The sequence below is a fragment of the Rhineura floridana genome, chromosome 7, assembly GCF_030035675.1.
Source record: "Rhineura floridana isolate rRhiFlo1 chromosome 7, rRhiFlo1.hap2, whole genome shotgun sequence".
Lineage (NCBI taxonomy): Eukaryota > Metazoa > Chordata > Lepidosauria > Squamata > Rhineuridae > Rhineura > Rhineura floridana.
The window spans coordinates 85,964,299-85,983,666 of record NC_084486.1 but is presented as its reverse complement, the minus strand read 5'-3'; the positions used below and the strand labels follow the sequence as shown (position 1 = coordinate 85,983,666).

Genomic DNA, 19,368 nt, shown 5'->3' with positions numbered 1-19,368 from the left:
AACCTATTCTTCCCAATGCCTAGAGTATAACATGCCAAGAGAGAGGGCATGGAGCACCAAATTCCACTTTTCTAAGTCCATGAAGCTAAATACTTCAATGATGCGTTAGCAAATTTACCATTTGCTTTTACTAATTGCATATATTTAATGAAGCAAACAAAACAAAAAGCTAAAACAAAACGCTGTTAAGTTGAACCTGCATTTTCCTTGTATTGCCCCACAGCAACTGAAGAATTGAGTCAGTTAGTAAACCCTAATATAAGGATTCAAATCATTCATTTGTGTATAAGTTCACAACAGATATCTCTCTCTCCTTTTTTTAAAAGGCTAACACACTATGGAATCCATTGGTATAATGTGCATATATCTTTTTATGCTAAGGGCACAGGAACACTGATTTATTATGTGTGAAGCTCTTTTACCCTGGAGAACTTCCCTTCCATTGCAGTGGAGAAGCTAATCCTTGAATACATACTAAACAGTTCCCTCCTTTTAATAAAGAGGACCCCCAACGTGTGCAAGAGATCCGTATATGCAAGAGCACATACAGGGAGATGGATTGGGGTGACAGTTTACACAGACTTTCAAAACAACAAATGTTCCATTAGAGTATAGAGCAACATATGCTCATTAGATATTTACAAAACATGTAGCAATAGCGGAGTGTGATATTTATGCAATTCCCAACTGTTAAAATTTATATTTACAGCCCACTCCTTCTCAAAGGGTTGGGGTGAATAACAAATTTAAAAACAAATCTGGAATTCCCATTAAAGTAAAAAAACACAAGAAAAAAACTTTACTCCAAGATGTAAAATAAAACTCCTCAAAGTACTTTAAAAAAAAAAAAAAGACCAGAGATAAGTCAGATGTCTATGGATAGGTGAATCGACTTGTCTCACTGCAAAGTATTTTGACTGTTAAGGCAGCCCATTTGATCAGCTCCTGAGCTTTTATGTAGTTTAGGCAATCTTGTATTTAACCAATCGCCAGGTCACCGCAGGCAGCAACGAATAACATGCAGCTGAGCAGGTTGCCAGAAGGGCTAGGCAGAACACTCCCTCCCTCCCTCTGACACCCCCTGAATTTCTACAGAGGACATGCAGAAGGGAAAACCTTCTCCTTCATGCCCACCTGAGAAACCAAGCCTGCAACACTTTTTGCTAGCCAGCTTTTTACTTCATAAGAGGCAATGGCAGACGAGAGATTGAAGATTCCATTGTCACCCCTCTCATGAGTAAAAAGCAGGCTATTTTTTTTTCAGACTAGTCATTTTTGTGGTTTTATTTACAAGGCTGCCTCAAGCTCTAAAAGTTATTTATGAGCCAATCTTGTCTGTTGCTGCATTAATAAGTAAGCAGGTGGAATCAGGCTCATCACCTCTTTGTAAACCAGTGCCTACTCTATGAACTGACTCAAGATATCAAGTTAACATTGTGGATCAACCTAATTGTTAGTCAGTGAAGAGTGGAGCATACAGGAACAGAACGGGTTAACTCCTGGAGACATAGTCATCTTATTTTTTTTTAAGGAAAAAAAACCTTTTTTTAAAAAGTAGCCAGCTGGAAGGGGAAGTAACTTACCTCTAACAGTCAGCACATATCAAAGCTAAAGCAAGAAGCAGGAAACTTAAGGAGAACATACGAATGACCCAACAGTGGACAGGAAAAGGAATAAAGAACAATACAGAACAGGCAGGAGGTTGTCATGGGAGCCCTCTCTACTCTGTCCAGGTTACTGTGTGAATGTGAACCACCTAAGGGCCCTGGAGAGGAACACCCTATTCACCACCGGCCTAGGTGTCCCTGCAGGGTGAGGCTGAATGCTCTGCTCTCCACTGACTAGAAGCACATGTCATGGTAAAGCCGACTTTCCACTCTTGGTCAGCGGAGGAGTGGAGCATACAGGAACGGAATGTACCAAAGCAATGATGTATACCATCCCTTGGAAGGACACCAACCTAGGCCACAGCTTTCTGCAGGGCCCTACTGACATTGGAGAAAGTGAATTTATCCACCTCATAGTGCCTGATAAAGGTGGATGGTTGATCCCAGGTGGCGGCCTTGCTTATATCCTCCAAAGGTACATCTTTATGCAGGGCTACCACTTGTTTGACCAAGTGGACAGTGATATCCCTCAGTGGGGTTTTGCCTTTTGCCTGGTAAGCCCTGACCACACACTTCTGGACCCATCTGCTGATGGTAGATCTGGACACTTTCTGTCCCTGGACTCCTGGCTTACATGAGATGAACAAGGATTCAGTTTTACTGAAGGCTTTGGTACAGTCTAGGCAGATCCTCAGTATGCACTTAACATACATTTTGTGCCATTTCTTCTCCCTATGGTGCACTGGGTTTGGGCAGAAGCTGGGGAGACTGATGTCTTGCCCCCTGTGGAACAGAGAATTGACTTTGAGTAGGAAACTGGGGTTGAGGCATAGAACCACCTCGTTGGGGTGAAACAACTGGAGCTATTCCTAATGCAGAATGTCCCCAGCTCTCCCACTTGTCACTGATGTCGCTGATGTCACTGCAGCCAGGAAGGCTATCTTGAAGGTCAGCTCCCTGAGGGGAATGGAGCAGGCCAGTTTGAAGGAGCAGCCAAGAGTGCCCTTAGAATTAGGATGACATCCCAGGAGGGGAATGTGTTGGACCAGAGAAGATAAGAGGCCATCCTGTAGGAAGTCTAGGACAACGGACACATGACACTCCGTCTAGCAGTTGTTTGCCTCTGCCCTACTGGTTGAGGGCCATCCACATGAAATCATAGATCCTCGGGGTGGAGTCCCTGCATGATGCCAGTATGGTGTCAACGTCCTTATCTGAGAGGCCCTCACCCTTCAGCAGCTGCCGCTCAGTCTCTAAGCACTCATTCCCTGCTCCGCCAGTCAGTCTGGATGTTCAAAGTCCCTTTCACATGGTGGGCTGAGATGGATATCAGGTGATGCTCTGCCCACTGGAATAGAATGCTGGTCTCCTCCTGCAGGGGCCTTATATGCCCCCCCCAGGGCAATTGAAATGTCTTGGCTGTGAAGTTGTCAGTCTGAACTATAATGTAGGTTTGAGAGGCAAAAATTACTTTAGTGCAAGTCTGATTGCCCTGAGTTCTAGCACTTAATAGATTGCTTGTGTTCCATGCCACCTCCCTTAGGTAAAGTGAGACTGGCAGTTCACCCCCCAACCTGAGAGGCTGGCATTTGTGGTGGCTGAGGGAGACCTGAGTAGGAGTCCTTTGTCCAGGATGGGTTGTTGGTGCCATCATAACATGGAGTCGCCACCTCCTGGGGTATTGTGATGGTTCAGTTCAACTGCTTGGCTATCTGGTCCAGGTAAGAGAGAAGCCACTGAAAGACCCAGGTACAGAAGGCTCAATGGCTGCAATCATGGAGCCCTGTAATTTGCCCAGGTCCATAAGGGGAGAATGTATGCTGACAGGCAAAGTTATAGTTGAGCTTGCATCTTGGTTATTCGTTCTGTTGAGAGGAATAGTTTGGACTGGGCTGTGTCAATCATCACTCACAGATGCTACAGATACTGAGCTGAAACTACCTGGCTCTTGGCTCCACTGATGATAAAGCCATGGCTCTTCAGGCAGCTGATGGTGGCTTCCACGTCTTGCTGCACCCCCCTTGCAGATGAGGAGCAGACCAGTAGGTCATCCAGATAGGGGTAGATGTGCACTCCGACTTCGCAGATGTCCCACTACTGCCACCATGAGCTTGGTGAACACTTGGGGAGCTGACAATAGGCTAAGGGGCATGCTCTGCATCAGGCCATGGACAATACAGAGGAAGTGGCAGTGTTGCAGCAGAATGGGGATGTGGAGGTACACCTCAGTGAGATCTATGGATGCCAGGAAGTCCCCTGGTTGAATAGTTTCCACAATGAACCTGAGGGTCTCCATTTTGAACTTCTTGGACTTTTTGAACCAGTTCATGAACTTCAGATCCAAGATGGTGTAGAAGTCACCACTGCACTTGGGAACTATAAAGAACCCTGAGAACCCTGAGGACCATTGATATGGTGCCAATCTCAAGTAGATGTTCTATGGCGTCAAATGTTCTCTGCAATTTTGCTGGATTACATGATGGTGCCTACCACTTGTCCCTCAAGATGGTGGTGAATTCAAGGGAGCAGCCATTTGGATGGTGTTCAAAATCCATCTGTCTGAATTGGAGGCTACCCACATGCTGACAAATAGTTGTGGACTGCCCCCCTACCTATGATGTCATGCCTGGTGTTGCTTTGGATTGGACTTAGATTGGCATTGCTTGACAAGGCTGTTGCATGTGGAGGAGGATCAGTTATGCCAGCATGATGAGTTCCAGGAGCTGCAAAACTGGCGAGTTTGTCCATTTGGACAAAAGGACTAAGATTTCTTGCAAGCCTTGTCATCATCTTTCTTGAGAGCAGAGGGCAGAGCCTTCTTTTTGTCTTTGGTCACCACCAGGTTGCAATCTAGAGACTTACCAGAAAGGTAGCCCACCATGTAGGGAAGCCCAAAGAGGCTGGCTTTGGAGAGCTGGTCCACCTCCCATTCCTTTATGCATATGTTGCACCTCACCACTACGGAGTAGCCTAGGATGGTGGCTGAGTATTGAAGGCTGTCCAGTGAGGAACCCGCCATGAACTCTGCCTTTTTGGCCAACTTACTGAGCCTTTCCCTGACATGTCTCGCAGTCGGGGGTGGGGGGAATGACTTCATCAATGAGGACCCTGGCCCATTTGACTGCAACCTGGGATAGGAAGTTTACTGCTGATGCCCTCATGGAAAGGGCTGAAGCCTCATGCAAATACCTGAGGGCTGTGTCACTGCGCCTGTCGGTTTGTCCTTGGGAATTACACTTGTGGCTCCCAGGGCAGAGACTGGTTCAACAATGGACAGGACCTTGAAGCTTTAGTCCATGACTAAAGCTGGTAAACCAAAGAATTTATTGAGAGAGAATGGGGTGGTTTAGATTTGGCTGGTGTTCCCATTTCTCCTTGACAATGTCCTTGAAATTTTTTGGGAATGGGACCATGGCGCATTTCTCCCCCAATCGGGGGAAAGTGTCTAAGGACTCCTGCTCCCCCCCTCCTCCAGCTGAGTGGCTCTAAGTGCATCCAGGCCATGGTTTGGAGATCAGGATGGAGTAGCTGTCTAGTGAATACAGCCTTTTGGAAGTGGGGGCAGAGTTGGGCATCATCCCCCAATAACTCACCATGTTCCCTACCTGAGGCCAAGGAATGCGAGGAGGAAAATGTGCTTGCCCTCACGGAGTCTGGGCTGAGACAGAGACTAAAAGCCTTGGAGCTGGGGGAGTACCTCTTGCCTTTGCTCTGGAGCTTGGACTTAGGCAATACCTTGCATTTACTCTTCCCCCTTCCCCTGGCCAGGCTGGAAGAAAAAATGGAAGAGGAGGCAGAGCAAGGAGACGGCAATGGTGAGTGTGCCCTGCTGTGTTTGAAGTGCTTAATTCTGTGGGCTCAAGCCAATCATTTCACTAGGGAAGCCCCTGCCTCCCTCATCATGGCCTTGTTGAACCATGCCATCATTGTGGGTGAGGAATTCCCAGCTAAGTGCTTATAATTTCTATCCCTGCTGGAAGGAGCCCAGGAGGTATGCTCACACACCCCATCTTAGTATAGGGCACTTGCAAAAACAAAACAACCTCAGCCTGTGAATCAAACATGGCACCCGCTATCGAGGCTAGAGTGGAAAGAACATTGTCCCTTTGGGAGTGGAGTTCCATAGCATGATCTTCCCCACTTAATGAGATGCTGCCCTCCTCATCTGAAAAGCATTGAGAGGATCCACACACACACAGGCCATTAGGAAAGGCAGAAATGACTTGTGTGCCAAGTAGCACCCCACATACTCCAAACGGTACCATGGTAGGAAATGCAGCTTCCACTTTGAGCAGATAGGTCAGGCTGGTCTTCAGTGTGCAAGGGGCTAGATATGGCACTCTGCTAGCCCTGAAGCATTGGTGGCCAGCGAGTAAACTGCAGGAAGCTCACACCATGGCAGAAAGCAGGAGGGACTGGGACTGTTCCTTGCTTCCTCTGAGTGCTTTGGCTGCTGCCTCTATAGACAATGTTAGCCATGGAGAAGCATGGGAAGAGCCTGGTACTGTTTCAGGTTATGTCTGCGGTAAAGTGTCTCCAGGTGCTTAAAAAGAAATCTCCCTTATCCTCGCCCCATCTCATCTAATCACTGACAGGAGGGTGCAGTCAGAGAAAGAACCCCAAAATAAGAAAAATTGTCAGCAAAACTAGAAGAAAAAAATCCCCCCATCCATATCCCTTATGGAGATACAGGAGCATAAAGAGATCTTGCTGGAGACTCTGAGATCTTGCTGGAGGCAGAGTCAAAACTGGCTGTTAGTGGCAGGTAACTTCGCCTTCCGTCTGCCCACTGGTGGTGGTTGTTGTTTTTTAAACCCCAAATGTTGACTTTGCTTTTAGGAGGAATTAACCATTTCCATTCCTGTGTGCTCCACTCCTCAGCTAACTGAGAACAGGCACCACTATCAGATGTGGTTCAGTTGCAAAGCACAGGACCATTTTTAAGAACATAAGAAAAGCCTGGCCCATTTAGTCCAGCATCCTGTTCTCACAGTGGCCAACCGGATGCCCATGGGAAACCTGCAAGCAGTAGCTGAGTACAAGCAGTAGCTGAGTGCAAGAGTACTCTCCCCGCCCTGCGGTTTCCAGCAACTGGCATTCTGAAGCATAATGCTTCTGACTATGGAGGTGGAGGAACCAGCTGAAGAACTCTCGGAACCACTGTTGGAACCACCTTTGCAAAATCATGGAGGATGGGTGAAGTGCTGGATGACTGGAGAAGGGCTAATGTTGTCCCTATCTTCAAAAAGAGCAAGGAGGAGGAGGAACCTGGGAGCTACAGACCAGTCAGCCTGACATCGAACCCTGGGAAAATTCTAGAGCAGATTATAAAGCAGTCAATCTGTAAGCACCTTGAAACCAATGCAGTGATTACTAGAAGCCAACATGGATTTATCAAGAACAAATCCTGCCACACTAATCTTACTACATTTTTGATCAGGAAACCTCCCTGGTAGACTGTGGGAATGCTGTGGACATAATATATCTTGACTTCAACAAAGCTTCTGACAAAGTGCCTCATGATATTCTGATTAGCAAGCTAGCTAAATGTGGACTGGATAGAACAACTATCAGGTGGATCCACAGCTGGCTACAGAATCGTACTCTAGGAGTGCTTATCAATGATTCCTTCTCAAACTGGGGGAGGTAACAAGCGGGGTAACACAGGGCTCAGTCCTGAGCCCAGTGCGCTTCCACATTTTTATTAATAACTTGGATGACTTGAAGCAGGGAATGCTTATCAAATCTGCAGATGATACAAAATTGGGAGGGGTAACTAATATCCAGGAAGACAGAAAGAAAATGCAAAGTGATTTTGATAGGCTGGGGCATTGGGCTGAAAAACAACAGAATGCAATTTAAGAGGATAAGTGCAAAGTTCTACATCTAGGAAAAAGAAACCAAATGGGTTTATAAGTTATAAGATGGGGGATATTTGGCTCAGCAATACTACATGCGAGAAGGATCTTGGAATTGTTGATCACAAGCTGAATATGAGCAAACATTGCAGTGTGGCTGCAAAAAAGTTAAATGCTATTTTAAGCTGCATTAACAGAAGTATTGTTTCCAAATCGTGTGTCCTAGTTCCCCTCTATTTGGCACTGGTTAGGCCTCATCTTGACTACTGCATCCTGTTCTGGACACTGCAGTTTAAAAGGATGCAGACAAACTGGAATGAGTTCAGAGAAGGGCAACAAGGATGATCAGGGACTGGAAACAAAGCCCTAACAGGAGAAAATGAAAGAACATGTTTAGCCTTGAGAAGACTGAAGAGAGATATAATAGCACTCTTCAAGTACTTGAAGGGTTGTCACACGGAGGGCCAGGATCTCTTCTGTCTTCCCACAGCGCAGGACACAGAATAATGGACTCAAGTTATAGGAAGCCAGATTTTGGCTGAACATCAGGAAAAACTTCCTGTTAGAGTGGTATGACAATGCAACCAATTAGCTAGGGAGGTAGTGGGCTCTCCAACACTACAGGTATTCAAGAGGCAGCTGGACAGCTACCTGCTGGGTAGGCTTTAATTTGAATTCCTGAGCAAGGGGTTGGACTTGATGGCCTTATAGGACTCTTCCAACTCTACTATTCTATGATTCTAGAGCATAGCCATCATGGCTAGTAGCCTTTGATACCATTACCCTCCATGAATTTGTCTAATTCTCTTTTAAAGCAGTCCAAATTGGTGGCTATCACTGCTTCCTCTGGAGTAAGTTCCATAGCTTAACTATGTGTTATGTGAAGGAGTTTCTTTTATTTGTCCTGCATCTGCCACAATCAGCTTCACTGGATGTTCATGAGTTCTAGTGCTATGAGAGAGACGAACTTCTCCCTATCCACTCGCTCCATGCCAACATTTTTTTATACACTTCTATTTCTCCTCTTACCTTTTCTCTAAACTAAAAATCCCCAAATGCTGCAACCTTTCCGCATAAAGGAATCGCTCCATCCCCTTGATAATTTTGGTAGCCCATTTTTGAACCTTTTCCAACCCTACAATACCTTTTTTGAGGTGAGGCGACCAGAACTGTTTGTATTGCAAAGCGGTTGCTCCACAGATTTGTACAATAGCATTATGATATTAGCAGTTTTATTTCCAGTACATTTCCTAATGATCACTAGTATGGAATTTGCCTTTTTCACAGCTGCTGCACACTGGGTCAACATCATCATTAAGCTATCCACCACAGTCCCAAGGTCTCATTCCTGATCAGTCACAGTCAGTTCAGTCCCCATGAGCGTATATGTGAAATTAAATTATTGAGTACAGAAAAGTGTTATGATGGGTCAGAATTGGGAAAGAGTGAAGACAGGTTACATGCTATTCTAAAAACTATAACAAAAGCAGCTACACTGGTGTAATCCTACCCATCCAACATGGGTAGTAAACTGACAGGCAGCACAGCAGGATGGCCTTACTTCCATCACTAAGTGCAAGTTACATTTTTAAAAAACCAGGATCATCATATCAGTCTATTGGGCTGACTTACTAAAAATTAGTTCATCAACTCTGATTGTACTGCAAGGTTAACTATGCAGTGACAAATCTTTCCCCATTTTGAAGAAAGTGGGGGCAAGAGAACATGGCACATCTCATGATTTGCACTAACAGAGTCCCCTCTACTGAAACTCCATGGGAGAAAAAAGAAGAAACACTCAGCAACAGAGAATATAAAGATGCAATCCATGAATTTGAAAAGAAAAGAGATCATCTAGCAAACACTGCTTAGACAACCAGGGTTTTCATCTCCTCTGAGATTTGTCCTTGAAGAGGTTTGTTATTTTATTTTATTTAGAATGATACCCTATAAAATTCAACTATTTTGGGTGAGGAAATAAGTGATGGTATGAAGGTAACGTCTTTTCACTCACTACCCAGAGCATAAATCTTCTGCAAAAATGCAGAATATTCAAAAATGCCAAATTAAAAGTACCATAAGGAAAAAAGAGAGCTAGAAATGAGTTGCAAAGGTATTTAATTAGAACTCTGTACTAATAAAGTTTAACTCCATGTACTGGTAATTAGATGAAACTGAAGTGGTTGCTAGTCCATTCATGAAAACAGATGTTGTTTCATACAACCTTGATATCTTTCTTAAATACCTTTAAAAACAAGGATCAGAAAATATGAACTCTTATAAAAGGGGCTTTATTGTATTTTTATAGCATATTACATACCTTGTAAGAATCAGTTTGTTAAGTGTGAATGTCAGCTTTATTCTCTGTCCCCTTTTTTCCTGGCTATTTACAAGCTTTGTAAGAAATTGTTCTTTAATTAAGTCTAAACATAGTTTTATATAAATGGATTCCTGGAATTAAAAACATTCAGACTTAAGAAATGATTGTTACAGAGACTGTAAGAGGCCGTAAAAAAAAGAATGCCACTTTAAACAAAGATTTCTCATTTTAATTAAAAAGATAATCATCAGAACATTCCTACATTTAACAGAATCATTTGAAGCTACTTTGGAAAAAAAACCCTTTTTGATGCAGGCATATGTAGTGTAGTTTATATTTAATCAAAGTCCCAGCCAAGGCTATTCTATTGTGTTTTTAAGGACTGTATCTGCAATTTTAGTAGTTTAGTCAAATACATACATTGCTTATTAAACTCATCCATTGTGTGCTTGCAAATGGTTGCAACATAATCCAAAACTAATTTAAAGAATCATCTTGGGTTTTGGAGATTCCCTAAATTAAAGACTTGAAACAGAACATTTGATTCCTATATATCAGTAGTATATACCATGCAATCCACAGATCAGCTTTACAACCCACACATTGAATGCTACTGTTTTATGCTGATAAGCATCCATCACTTGAAGAAACAAAAAGGAAACATAACTTTAGGGAAGTGATGCACCTAGTTTCCCCTAAATACAATAACACCATGACCTGGTCTGCATGCCATGCTAAGCCAAACCTTGGCATAGTGTGATCGTGTGAGCTCTAACAGAGGAGCTCGCAGCCACTTTGCTTCTTGCCAATCCTTTTTGCTGCTGTACTGAGCTAAATCAAGGTGACTTAGCATGTTGTTCAAACCCAGGCTCATGATTTTGCTCTAACCATGTAAACATTGGTCACAGCTCAGGGTTAGCCTGGAGAGAGCTAAAGAGTTCAGGGGACATCAAGAGACAACTTGCTTGCAGTTGTTCGGGGAGCAGTATGGCTTGTGTGTATGGCCCATCCTGGGGAAGGGAGGTATGGAATGAGGGGAAGGCAATATTATCATAAAAGAGTGGGGAGCAGACATTTAACACCTGTTGCCCAGCCTCCCCTCATCAGAGGCACCTGGTTGGCCACTGTGAGAACAGGATGCTGGACTAGATGGGCCACTGGCCTGATCCAGCAGGCTCTTCTTATGTTCTTATGTTCTTAGAGACTTTGGTTGCTATGTTGACCTGCCCTCCCACCTAGTGGTGCTGTTAATTAATGCTAGATCAGCCCACAATAAAACTCTCATCCATGGTTTGACTGTGGATGAGGTGATTGATCTCGTGTGTATGTATGACAGAGACCTGGGTGGGTGAGCTGCAGGGCCCGGACCTCACCCAGCTTTGCCCACCCAGGTATTCAGTGCAGCATCAGTCAAGGTGAGGGGGACAGGGAGGGGGTATGGCAGTGATCCATTAACATTCCATTATTCTTACCAGGAGGCCAGTCCATCTTGGAGCTAGATGCAAGGGTTTGTACTTGGTGGTGGGAGGCAGAGAAAGAACAGGGATGTTGTTGGTGTACCATCCACCCTGCTGCCCATCAACCTCCTTCTCCACACTGGCAGAAGCAATCTCTGGTGTGGTGTTGGAGAACCCCAGGACTTCAATATCCATGCTGATGCTGCCTTGCCTGGGACGGCTCAGGACTTCATTGCTGCCATGACAATCATGATGTTGCAGTACATCATGCACCCAACACATCCTGCAGTCATAACACTAGATCTGGTTTCTGCTGCAGTGGGCATTGGAAAGGATCCAGCAATCAGGGGAATGATTATTATCCCATTCTCAAACCACACTCTGGTGAGGTTTGGATTGGCTGTGACTGATCCCCCCTCAGGGGTGAGGGACCAGTTAGATTGGTGCATCCCCAGAGACTGACAAAATCTTGAGGGATTTCTGAATGCTTTGGGAGATTTTCTAGGCAGCATGGCTGGTGCTCCTGTCAAGGCCCTATTTTCACTGTGGAATGGTAAGATGGAAAGGACCATCAACACAATCGCTCCTAAGCACCTTCTCCTGTCATAGGGACTTTGAAAGGCTCCTTGTTTTATGAGGAGCTTTATGCAACAAAGCAGGCCAGACGTCAGCAAGTCCCAGCACAAATCTGACCAAAAAAAGGTACGAGCACCTAGCCATTCCTACCACATGGCAGTGGTGGTGGCAAAAACAGCATATCTCTCAGCTTCTATTGCATCCTCAGTTAATCGCCCAGCAGAGCTTTAGAGTGGAAAACTGGCTAGTCCAGGCCAGTGTGATATCATCAGCAACAGATCACTCAATAGCCTGTAGTGAGAGATTTGCAAATCACTTTAAGGGGAACATTACTCGGATTCATGCTGAACTTGATGCCAGAATTGGTTCAGGCTTGTTGGAGGTCTTTAGGGTTTCATACAATAATACAATCTACTGTAAGCCACCTTGAGGATCACTCAATTAAGAGGCAATCTTTTAGAAATCATTTAAATAAAAAATGTGGACTTAGGATGCTGAAGGGCAATGTGATATCAGGATGAACACTATGTTAGGCCAAAAATATTTTTTCCTAACCCAAAATGGTTTAATCTGTGTAATAATGAGTACAAATACTAGACCATCAGCAAATCAAGATGCTCTTTCTCCAACCAGTCTTAGTAATTTTATACTATGGGTTTGCACAATTTGAGACTGATAACAACCTTGGTTATTGCTACTTCCTGTAGTGCGCTGATCTTCAACTAGTGGGATAGGACCCATTACCAGGCTGCAGCCTGGTCCAAGGTGGGTTGCAACAGCAGTACTAACACCATGCAAATATATGGTAACAAATTAAGAAATGGGTCTCCAAATGCATCTTTGGGTGAGAGGTGAGTCTCGGGTCTGAAAAGGTGAAGACTACTACTGTAACGTAACTTCAACTAAGGTGCTTTAAAATCTAAAAGTCTAAGTTCACCCTACTGATTACTAGTTTCATTATTATTACAATAGATTTGTGGCTAGGAGGTTCTGAAGAATAGTGGCAATCTTTTGAAAGGCTGGAATTGAACTGATTCCAAGGGAGTTAGCACTCAGAAGGATCTACACACAGAATGCATAGAAGCATAATTTGTGTATCATCAGAAATCAAGATCATAGCAGCTTCTGTTCTCTATCCTATGGGATAGAGTCTCCAAACTGATAAGGGGAGGGTTTGGGGGCAATGGCCTATGGCATCTGTTCTCCCTTTTCGATCTGAAGCGCAAAATACTCCCAAGCATTTAGAAAAGCCAGTAGTCTGAAGCAAAAGTATAAAACTTATTAATTATACAACCTAAAAATTACACTCAACCCCCCTATTTTGTTCACCCAGCAACAATGGTGGATTCCTTGCACCAATATCTAGACAGTCATGGGCTGGTGGAAGGGCAAATAAACTGGAGATGAAACATCACAAGACAAAGATCTTGATCGTATAGACTAGGAAAGAGAAACCTGTGGCCCTCCAGCTGTTGTTTGTCTATTAATTCCCATCAGCCCCAGCCAGCAAGCTTAAAGGTCAGGGATTATGGGAGTTATAGCCTAGCAACATTGAGAGGGCCAGAGGGTCCCCACACTCGTTACAGACAATTCATAAAGGCTAAAGCTATCAATGACTACTAGTCATGGTTGTTGCACACTACCTCCAAGATCAGAGTTATCATGCCTCCAAATAGCAGTTGCTGGGGGGCAACAGCAAGAAAGAGCTATAGCTCTCATGTCCATGTCCTGCTTGAGAGCTTCCCATAAGCATCTGGTTGGCCACTTTGGGAAACAGCATGCTGGACTAAATAGGCCTTCAGTCTGATCTGCAGAACTCTTCTTACATTATTAATGCTGGCAGACTGGAAAACCTGGGGTGTTCCTGAACCCTTTGTTGTTGCTTCTGGGTGGCAGTAGTGGCTAGGACTGCCTTCGTTCTCTTTGGCTGGTAAGAGACTCTTCCACTCATTCCTGAATCTTGTAGGTATTAATCACACATTGATAATTTCCCAGCTGGATTATGCAAACACATTTTGCTTGGAACTGCCTTTAGAAAATGCCTGGAAATTTCAACTGGCGCAGGATTCTATGGCCTGCCTCTTAATGGAAGAAAAACCAAAGAAAGCATATAACAACAATTTTAGCTCACCTGCATTGGCTCCCAGTGCCGATTAATACTTTTTAAGCTGCAGTCCTACACAGACATACCTGGAAATAAGCCCCACTGATCACAATGAGACTTACTTCTGAGCAAATAACCAAAGGATTGTGCACTGCCTGGCCAATGCATGTCTTCAATTGCCTAACACTCCTAAAAACACCTTCTACCACATACTTTTCCACCCCTTCAAATTAGAGGATAATCATATCAATTTTTACTCTGCCTATAAGTCACTTTATGTGCTCCTTACTGGAGCAGAAACATATCTAATAAATGAATAAATAATGTTTACTATCTTTTGCAATGTAACACATCTTTTTGCCCAGGCTTTCTCTGACCCATAAGATTAGACCCTGTTATTACTGAAATTCTGTTTTATCTATTTTCATAATACTGGTTTTACTGTTATATGTATCTCCATTTTTATGATGTTTTACTGTTTTTATGTTGTATTTTTGCATGCCACTTAAGAGATTTTTAAATATTAAGTTTAGAAATGCTTTTAAATAAATAAAAATAAAGGGTTGTATTCAACTCCTACTCAAAGTAGACCCACTGAAATTAATGAACCTCACTTATATCTATTAAATTCAATGGGTCTACTCTGAGTAGGACTACCACTGAATATCACCCAAGGACTGAACACTTCAGGATTTATCCCTATTGACACAGACGTTTCACTACATTCCAATTTAATGAAATAAATGCTAAATAAACTCACTAATAGGCAAAAAACCTTGCGGTTTAAGAATGTACCTATAACCCACAGATATTTCTATCAAACTTTAAAAAGCAGGGAAATTGGGCACCTATAGTGAATGCACCAGGGGAGCAGGAGACCTGACCTCCTCTCTGAGATATTGTACTTCCCTACCAATTTGTCACAATGCAAACACAATTTGGGCTGGTCTTTCACAGTCCAATCCACTTGCTGTGTAGCTTGGAAGAATTTGGTAACATGTGCCTCTGAGCATATGGTGAGTGGTGGCAACACCTGCAATCAGCCCAAATAATAGAAAGAAGATGTGCTGTGCTGATCTTGTTTTAGCAGACCAAGGGCGGGGGAGGGAATTGGAAGGGGAGGGGGGGAGGGGAAAAGGAAAGGGGAGGGGGGAGGGGAAAAGGAAAGGGGAGGGAATAGAAGGGAGAAGGGAGGGTGGGTTTGATCTAGGGTTGCCAGGCTCAGGGCCTAAGAATGTCTTGAGAATATATTTAAGAGAAGAGAAAATTCAGCCAAGTACAGGTTTTCTTGCAACATTGTAATGGAAAAAACCACAAGGTGAAATTCCCCCTTCCCCCTACACAACTTTTAAAGATACAGAAGACCTCTTGGAGGCTCTGCCTGGCAACCCTAGTTTGATCATTTGCATACTTTTTGAGTTCAATATAGGTCAGAGCGGTCAGTCTACAGCCACGTAATATCCATTGCTTACAAATTATTACTGTTCAACCTCCATGTATACAAGTGTAGTTATGCTGCGTCTACATGAAGGGTTGGCTCCCAAGAGAAAAAGATCTGTATGGTTGGTGGGAAGCACAAGTCAAGGATCTCAGGATCCATCAGGTGCTGGAACTATGTCTCTCGGGTCAGAAAGAAGCCAGTATTATTATTTTTGCCTACAGGGTTCTCACTTTACATAACATTTGCTAGAAGGGAAAAGCATAGAGGAACTCATGTGGCCATTTGACCAATAATGCACCTGTTGCTTTGGTGTCCTGGTCCTGGAATCTGGAGAAAAACTAGTTGTTTTGGCATTGTAAACAAGTCAGCAATCAGCATACTCCACTGGAAGATAACTAACTGGAAAAACTTTAGAATGAGGGGCCCACTTGCCCTGCCAATCCATCAGAGTGGGTTGGTTTTGTTTGTTTTTTGCAAGCTCCGGACAAATTCTACTGCAATGCATAAGAGGTTTTCTTCTGCTCAAGACAGAACATACCATACCTCCACTTGCATGCTGTGGGATTCCTGGATGGCAAGTCTGGCTGCCCTCAGTTAACCACTTCCATAGTGGACCACTGCCTTTGGGCCATAATCTCCAGATCTCTTGCCCTGAGATTTGTAGACTGCTAAGATTTCACAAGTCGACAGAACGCTGCTTTGCTACTCCAAGGGCAGGCATCCTCTTTGGGGCTCTGTCCAAGGTTATTCCCAGGTACTGGAATCAATATGGGAGCAAAATAACTTTGTCTCTTGAAAATGAAATCACTTCATGAGTGTAGTCACCCCATTCCTATGGGGACAAAAGGAATGATATTTCTCTCTCTCTCTTTTTTTTTTTGCTGCTTCCTTTTGGGAAGGGGCAGTAGGGAAGGATCATAGAATCATAGAGTTGGAAAGAGACTATAAGGCCATCAAGCCCCATCACAGAATGTGCCAAGAATCTCTGATCAAAGTCTCAGTGCTTTAACCACAAGTCCCTACAGACTACAAGCACAGAGGCCACAGTCCTTGCAAAAAAAAACCCTTGGAGGTGTCTGCTCATGAATTCTGCCTCCCTGGCCAACCTGTTGAGACCCTACCCAAGATGTTTGACAGATGAAGAAGCTTCAGAGCGTAAACATCCAGCCATAGCACAGAAACTCTTGCCAGGATGGAATTGGTTGTGGTCCCAACAGGAGCATCCCCCATTCCAGCTAGATGCCACCACTTGGAGTTTCAATTGGGAGGTGACAGATGACAATGTTCATGGGTAGGTAGCAACTGCTCTTTCCACTTTCCCTGGATCATGAACTAGAATGTGAGCCCAAAAGCAGAGATCAGCTCCAGCTCCTAACTAGAGGAATCTGCCTTCCTTCTCCACTTGCTTACTCTGAGTGGTTGGCAAAGATAGCGACAGTGATTTGTTGTTTCCACCAAAGGAAAATTGGTTGGCCAGAGGTAGATAGGGGAATAGGAAGAATCAGGGTCCCCACTCACCACCTCTTGTGTTCACAAGCATCCAGTAGGGGGAAGCCTGTACTGTATGATTGGGGGGGCAGTTTCTGCTTAGATAAGAGCATTAGGATGAAGGAGAGAAGAAAAATACTGCTGTTTTAAAGAGGAGGGGTGGACGCATTGGCTGTGCTCCCAACTAGAACTTGGGAATAGCAAAGAGACCCTTCTCTTTTTTTTTCAAAAGCAGAAATGGAGACCTGAAACTGAGAAGGTTCTCTCCTCCAGAGAAGTCAAGTTTTACTACACCTGCTTTCTGTTGGAGGAGTTAACCCTTTGCTACCTGCTCTCCTGTATGCTGAATAAAAAGTACTAAAAAGTATTGACAGCAAATATTAACAGACTGTAGTTGGAGTCAGATGACAAACAGCCACATCACTGCCTCTTTAAATCCAATTACATAAATACTGTTCCAGAGGTAAAGCCAGTAATGTGTGGTAGGTCACAACACAGAACTGCAATGGTAGCAGGTTGTGAATCAGAGATCTTGTACAGTGAGACACCCAATATTTCCATGTCAAGGACCAAATGGTGAAAGAGTATCTGTGGATAATATACTTATAATAAAATAAGTTAATATTAAGTAGGTTAACTATTGGTGATCACTACATCAATAAAATAATAGTCAAGTATTAAAGCCTGAATTTTAAAACAATTATAGAGAATTGTGCTAATTGCAGCAACTATTGACTTCCAAAACACTCTAGTTCCTCCCAGAGATTTTACAGCACACAATGCCAGATCATATGGAGGTTCCTCTTTCCTACAGCAAAAGCAATACTCAGTGTGCACTTGTGAACCATGCCATCTTTTGTATACAGACATTCTTGTCCCTAGGGCTAAGTACCTCTGAGCATGTGTGGACCTCCTTCCCCCTAAGAGGAAAGAAGTAATTTAAAGAAAAATGGATACACATGGAATGTTCTCTAGAAAGGCCTATCTCCCTTAACCTTCCTACCCAAGAGGCTATGAAGAACGATCCTTCAGGTGCTGCCTGCAAGGGCCAAGCGGTCATTCAACTGAGGGGGACAAATTTCTATCATATGGGGTTGCTGGTTTGCACAGATCTGTGAGGTCACTCACAAAGCCTTGCCAAATGCATTATACAAGATGGTGTTAGCAATCTCTATGGTTCTCTCTGAAAGGGCAAAGCTGTTTGAAGCAGCACAATGTGCACGATACATATGCTTACATTCACAGCACAAAGCTTTCACAATATATACATGTGTGCTAGACTACCACCTGCATATGATGCACATTAATAGCAAAAACAGCTCAGTTGGAACTTTTTTAAACTTGGCATTCCCAAATTGTAGTAACTGGGCAAGATCGTAACATAGAACTCTGACTAGCTACCAGCCCTAGACCTGGTTTGATGACTTGGTGCTTCCTTCCTGATCCCGTGTTGCTGTTCCTATTTAGCGATGCCTGAATGGCCAGGAGAAGCTGGGCCATGCAGCTTAATTAGGACTGACGAGGTTAGATGACCCCTGGAAAGGCATCCTGACCCCTGAAGAGCTGGGGAAATTCCTGCCTTTGCTATCAGATACCATCATACAACAAGGAAGGCTATCACTTATACAAGGGACTTTTAATATAGAATATGTGGTGATATTCAGCCACAGTCAAATAATAAACAGTTACCTGAATATAAACATACCAGGCCTAAGATTGTAATGCTTAGTCATGGATGATGCAAATAAAGAATTAGTTTGAAATCCCTCCCACAAACATGTTGGAAGTGGGGCAAGAGCAACTCCTGTTTTGTTCTTTTGTCTATGTTCCAGAAGGTAGATAGAATTAGGGTCCTCCAGATTGATAGGATTGTTTACCTTTACCTGTGATGCTCTGACTGACTTTCTTCCGACCATTAGACTGTTGCGTCTTTAGGGAGGCTTACCTGCCCCTCCTCCTTCTGCCCTTTCTGCTTCCTTTCTTCTCCGACTGTCCAGGAGAGAGGAGACACCTTTTGTCTCTGCTCTCTCTCCTAGCCATGCGGTCAACTCCCACACCTGGGCATTGCACCTCCAACTTAGTTAGATCTAGGTATGCCTTTCTATCTACTATGTATTTCTATAAATAAAGTAGCCTTTCTTATTTCACTAAGTCTCAAGTCTCAGTGATCCTGATGCAGGGTAAAAGCCTGCTTCCTTAGGTAAATGCACACATGCTGGCACACTCGCATGTCAACATCTGCTGTTACTCTGCTACTGTGCTGCTTTAAACTACATTTAGCAACACACACAGCAACAAAACAGACCCCATCTCTAGTGTAATGTAACCTTTCAAACACTCCAGCACTCAATAGGTCTCCCAGCATTTAGTACCAAAAACCTCCACACAATTGTTCACTTCAGAAAGTGGGATCTCTCCATAATCCCTCCCACTATGTCCTAGGTTACTGTATACTTCTGTTAGAAGACCTGCATCCTTCCAGAATGACCCAATACAATTGTTAACCTTGCTAGCAAG

At 43.8% G+C, this 19,368-nt stretch overlaps 1 protein-coding gene across 10 annotated transcripts in view; it reads right to left on the bottom strand.

Annotated features, from left to right (window-relative positions):
* Positions 1–19,368, bottom strand: part of BTRC (beta-transducin repeat containing E3 ubiquitin protein ligase) — a 160,922-nt gene that overhangs the window by 140,719 nt on the left and 835 nt on the right. The gene's annotated exons all lie outside the window — the stretch shown is intronic.